The sequence below is a fragment of the Narcine bancroftii genome, chromosome 3 (assembly GCF_036971445.1).
Source record: "Narcine bancroftii isolate sNarBan1 chromosome 3, sNarBan1.hap1, whole genome shotgun sequence".
NCBI lineage: Eukaryota > Metazoa > Chordata > Chondrichthyes > Torpediniformes > Narcinidae > Narcine > Narcine bancroftii.
The window spans coordinates 358,520,819-358,526,818 of record NC_091471.1 but is presented as its reverse complement, the minus strand read 5'-3'; the positions used below and the strand labels follow the sequence as shown (position 1 = coordinate 358,526,818).

General features: G+C 41.2%; 1 long non-coding RNA gene across 1 annotated transcript in view; it reads right to left on the bottom strand.

Annotated features, from left to right (window-relative positions):
- Positions 1-1,999: 1,999 nt before the first annotated feature.
- The window catches only part of LOC138756629 (uncharacterized), a 50,289-nt gene continuing 46,288 nt past the window's right edge, over positions 2,000-6,000 (bottom strand). Inside the window, exon 4 of the long non-coding RNA XR_011353203.1 lies at positions 2,000-2,103. This is a non-coding gene — a long non-coding RNA (uncharacterized lncRNA). The remainder of the gene's footprint in view (positions 2,104-6,000) is intronic.

The window sequence follows — 6,000 nt, the reverse complement described above, 5'->3', positions numbered from 1 at the left end:
CTGGTTCAGTCTGCTTCAATCTTTCTGACATGGGTGAAAATGAAAAACCAATAATTCAACAAATGAACCAAGAACAAGGTCTGCTCTTTAAGGTTGTGCAATTTTGATAACAAGTGGGAGTAGAACTGAAAGTGGATTGCACAAATGTGGTGGTAAAGTGTTCATGTGTGGATTTTGTGGGCATTTTCCTGCAGCTCAAGTCAAAATATTTCAATCTCACTGGGCAATCAAATAGGATTTTTTTAAAAAGTGCATTTGGTGTGATAGTTCTTCTTCCTACCCTGAGTTTGATTGTTAAATCCAAAAGTTAACATACGTGCTGGAGGCATTACAATGTTTAAGAAGTGTTTAGCCCTAAGAAGACTAAAGTGGGCAAGGCTACCGGCCACCATTAAGTCAACCTGCTACAGGAGCTCTATCCAGAATATCCTGGCTGGCTACATCACAGTGTGGTACAATTGCTGCAGGTCAATCCGCAGGACTATAAGAACGGCAGAGAGGATCACTGAAGTCTCTCTCCCTCTCCTCCCCCCGCCATCGAAGTGATCTACTGGGATTGTTGTATGAAATTGAGGATCCCTTCGACCCCGCACACAGCATCTTTCAGCTGCAACCATCAAAAAAGAGATACAGGAGGATCAGAGCCAGCACCACCAGGCTGAGGAGCAGCTTCTTCCCACGGGCAGTGAGAATGCTGAACTGCTCAGACTAACCAACATTTATTTAATTATATGTATATATGAATACTGCATACATATTGTTTGTGTGTATGTGTGTTGTGTCCAGTTGTGTGTCTGCGTGCTTTGCATTAAGGACCAGAGAAGGGTGCTTTGTCAGGTTGTATTTGTGCATTCAGATGGCAATAAACTTGACTTGACGTTTGACAGGGAAAGCACAAGGTGATTAGTGTAGATGGGCAGGGGTCAGCAGGGGCATGATGGACTGAAGGGCCCATTTCTGTGATCTATGATTTAACAGATGAGCTAACGTATGTGGAGAATCAAGTAGAAGGCCCTTCGCCATCTGACTTTCTTTCTGCAGATCCTCCTTAACCTGCTGAATGCTTTCAGTACTTTTAGTTTTCACTTCAGATTGCCAGCATATGCAGGGTTTTTTTTAGTTTTCACTTCAGATTGCCAGCATCTGCAGGGTTTTTTTTTAGTTTTCACTTCAGATTGCCAGCATCTGCAGGGTTTTTTTTTAATTTTCACTTCAGATTGCCAGCATCTGCAGGGTTTTTTTTTAGTTTTCACTTCAGATTGCCAGCATCTGCAGGGTTTTTTTTTAGTTTTCACTTCAGATTGCCAGCATCTGCAGGGTTTTTTTTAGTTTTCACTTCAGATTGCCAGCATCTGCAGGGTTTTTTTTAAATTTTCACTTCAGATTGCCAGCATCTGCAGGGTTTTTTTTAGTTTTCACTTCAGATTGCCAGCATCTGCAGGGTTTTTTTTAGTTTTTACTTCAGATTGCCAGCATCTGCAGGGTTTTTTTAGTTTTCACTTCAGATTTCCAGCATCTGCAGGGTTTTTTTTTCTCCAACTTCCATTTTGTGACTTTTTTTACTGCTCTGCTTTTCAACCGAAAAAAAAACTGAACATTTGAACTAAAACCAGAAGTTACTAATACTGCAGAGCATCTGGAAGAAAATGTGATGCAAGCATTTCAGCTATATCCTTGCTGAGGACCTTTTCCATTTCTGCTGATTGATATCCTTTCATTATGTATATTTTCACGTTTCCTTTCCAACATATTGCATGTAAAAGTCCATCTGTGATTTCTTGGCCTCCTGCTTAATTGGTGCGGTCCCCTTTGAGTACATGAGATTCCTTTACAACCAACACCTGGTTCCACAACAATTGGTGGTTGCTGAGAGCTAATGGCTCCACTGGGGCAAATCCTATGACCTGGTAGAGTACTTAAAGCATATGGAAACAGTCTAGACTCAAACATTATCATGTTAGCCATTTACAAGTGGGCACATTTCTCACTATTCATACACTTCTGTGAAATTGTCTTTATTTTTGTGAAATACTTATATCTCACAACAGCTGCAGAAGTTCCATTTACATCAACGAGTGCATCTCAGTTGGTTTGTTCTTCTGACTGCAAAAATGAAAACAAAAATGTTTAAAACAAGTATTTACTTTCTTCTGTCCTAAATATCTGAAGAGCCACAGTGTATCGTGCATCACATGTTACAGTTCAGATCCAATATGACCAAAGATTAGCCTGATTAAAGACAATATGGATTAACGGCAAAATCTAAAGGGGTTGACTTCCTAGAACTCATTTGTTCAATTTGAACTGGTTATAATGAGCACTGAGGCATGTGCAATAATTGTTAGCTCCAGGTAGTCGGACAACAATGCAGCCTGTCTCAAAGGAAATGAAGTGTCTGAACTCAGTTATGTTATGTGTGATTTATTAACATCATTATCAACAAATGGAATGTTTGAACACTAAAATTACAGATTTCCTTGTAAAATATTTTTCAGCAGTATTCAGAGCAGAAATAATAAATGAATCATTGAATATGGTTTCTGGTGTGGTATACCTGCGTATTTCAGTCTTTTCCCTTGAGTATTCAATCTGCTATGTTGTATATTTTAAACCTTAGCAGCTCAATTCATCTGTTAGATAATGACCCAGAATTTTCTGCCAGGTAAACAGTAGGTTTTAATGTTTGTTGAGCACCTTCGCTCTGTCTGCTGCAATAATGCGGATCTCCCAGTGGCCGCCCATTTCAATTCTCCATCCCACTCCCTTGCCAACATGTCTGTCCATGGTCTCATGCATTGCCAGACTGAGACCACCCATAAATTGGAGGAACAACACCTCATCTTCCTACTAGGCACCCTCCAACCAGATGGCATTAATATCAACTGGCTTTCGTTAAAAATTCCCGATTCCACCCTTGTGATAGTACAGACCTATCACCAATGTATATAGTTAAACCATCTAGAGTGTAATGACTGTGCTTACAGCGATTGGCTGAGAGCTTTGCCACGTCTACTGTCTGGGCCTTAAAGAGTTGTGTCCCTAGCCAGGTCGGATCATTCTGGACTGGTCGGCCACCTGTGAAGAGCTCCTGTCTTTTGCTAATAAAAGCCTTGGTTTGGATCAACAAGTCTTTGGTTCTTTCAACGAGCTCTACTACTCTCCCCCCCACCACCGACCCAACCCCCTTTCTTCCCCCATCTCTTTCCATTCCCTGTCTCATTTCACACAGTCATGATAAATTCCACCTAGACCCTTATCAGATCCAATGAACACCTTTTGTTGGTCTGGATTCCTCCCCCATTGTTTCAATTTGGAGACTTTCTGAGATCTCCAGATTCTGCCTTTTCTGATTTTTCCTTAAAGATGGGCTCAGGCCCGAAATGTTGGCAATATCTTTTTGCCAAAAATACCTGAGATGCTGAATAAACCAGTTGAGTTCCTTCAGCATTTCAGTGTTTTTACTACAATTACAGCATCTGCAACCTACTGGTTTTAATGGGGGCCAGTTTCTTTAATCTTCCCAATAAGAAGATTTATTGCCATGACATCAGATATAACCCTGAGATTCTTCTTCCAATGGGCTGGACAAAATTATGAGGCAAAAGGGATCACCACTTTCTGGTGAGAAGACCATAGCCCTGAACAAACGGCAGCTTGCCCACACACACTCAACATGTTTCAAGAACGGTTAGCAAAGAGGTTAATGACATGGTTAGCATAGCAATTAGCACAATGCTAACCACTGCTATACCGTGATCGTCTGCCACCAACTGGACACACCACCCGTAACTAATCCTACCCATAGCTCCTAGCATGCTACCCTTTTACTTTTGGTCTGATTAGTCAATGAGGTGGATGGTTGTTTGATAGTGGTCCAGTCTTTAGCAATTAAATGCCTAATTGTTTCTCTACTCAGCTTTTTTGTGAATTATTGATGGTACATCAGTGCTATTATGGTGCCAGTGACCTGGGTTTGAATCTGATACTGTGTGTACATTTTCCTCCTGTCTACATGGGTTTCCTTCGGCTTTTCCGGTTTCCTATGTACAGGTTTATAGGTTAATTGATGACATGGGTGTATTTGTGGGCAGCACAAGCTGTTATCTGATTTGTAGTCAATAGTTCTCAATTAAAACCATTGTAAAAACTTAGGTTAGTTCTTAGCAGATTAAGTACTTTTACAAAGTCAAGCTTTAAGCTCCAGCCATGAACACAAAAAAGCAGGAGAAGGTCTGTTGCCTCCCTGGTCCCAGGGTCCAAGTTATCTTGGATTGAGTTCTTGGTATTCTCAGGAGGGAGATGTCATGGTCCATGTAGGGTAAGAAGGATGAGGAGATCCTGCAAAAAGATTTTAGGGAGTTAGATGCAAAGATGAAGGACAGGACTTCCAGGGTTGCGATCTCAGGAGTGCTACCCATCCCACCTGCTAGAGAGGCTTGAAATAGGAATTAACGCAGCTAAATATGTGGCAAAATAGTTGGTGGGAGGGAGGGCTTCATGTTTCTAGATAATTGGGCTATGTTCCAGGGAAGGTGGGACCTTTTCTGACAGGGCGTTTGAACCTGAATGGAGGGGGACTAATATATTTGTGGGTAGGTTTGCTCGTGCTGCTCTGGGGGGGGTTTAAATTAAATCGGCAGGGGGATAGGAACCAGAGTGTTAGACTAGATAGTGAGGTGGAAGAGGATAAAAGCCATACGAGGACTGCCTGTATAGACAGAATCAAAGGTTTGTACATGATAGAAATGTTCTTAGGTGTATCTATTTCAATGCAAGGAGTATTGTCAGAAAGGCAGATGAATTTAGGGCATGGATTGGCATTATTGCTATTAGAGAGACTTGGTTGCAGGGGGAGCAGGACTGGCAGCTCAGTGTTCCAGGCTTCTGTTGTTTCATACATGATAGAAAGGGAGGGATAAAAGAGGAAGGACTGGCATTGCTTGTAAGGGAAAATATCACAGCTGTGCTTAGACAGGACAGCCCAGAGGGCTCGTCTATTAGGCCATATGGTTGGAGCTGAAGAACAGGAAAGGTGTGACCACAGTATTATAGACTGCCCAATAGTCCAAGAGAATTGGAGGAGCAAATCTGTAGAGAGATAGCAGTAAGAAACAGAAATTTACATAGTAGATTTTAACTTTCTGCATATTGACTGGGACTCCCATTCTGTAAAAGGGCTGGATGGCATGGAGTTTGTCAAGTGTGTTCAGGAAAGTTTTCTAAATCAATATATAGAAGTACCAATGAGAGAGGATGCAATACTTGATCTCCTATTAGGGAACCAGACAGGTCAGGTGACAGATGTTTGTGTGGGGGAACATTTTGGGTCTAGTGACCATTATGTCACTAGCTTCAAGTTAATTATGGATAAGGATAGGGCTGAGTCTAAATTGGAGAAAGGCTAATTTTGTGGAAATGAGAAAGGATCAAGGAAGAGTGGATTGGGATAAGTTCTTGCCTGGCAAGGATGTGTTCAGTAAGTGGATGGCCTTCAAAGGTGATATTTTGAGAGCACTGAGTTTGCATGTTCCTGTCAGGCAGAAAGGCAAAGTTAATTGTGTACTCTGGTATTCAAGGGATATTAACGATCTGGTAAAGAGGAAGAGAGAGAGGTGTAGAGCAGGTATAGGCAACAAGGAGAAAATGAGGTACTTTCTCATAGAAAATATGAGAATACCTAAGGAGGAAATCAGGATGGCAAAAAGAAGACATGAGGTTGCTTTTGCAGATAATGTGAAGGTAAACCCGAAGGGTTTCTATAAGTATATTAAAAGTAAAATGATACTAAGGGACAAAATTTGGTCCCTTAGAAGATCAGAGTGTTTAACGATGTGTGGAGCCTAATGAGATAGGGGAGATTTTAAACAATTTTATTTTGCATCAATATTTACACAGGAAACTGGTGTGGTGTATAAGGAATTATGGGAAACAAGCAATAGAGGCACAGAGCATATAGAGATTAAAAAGAGGAGGTGCTTGCTGCCTTACATCGAATAAAGA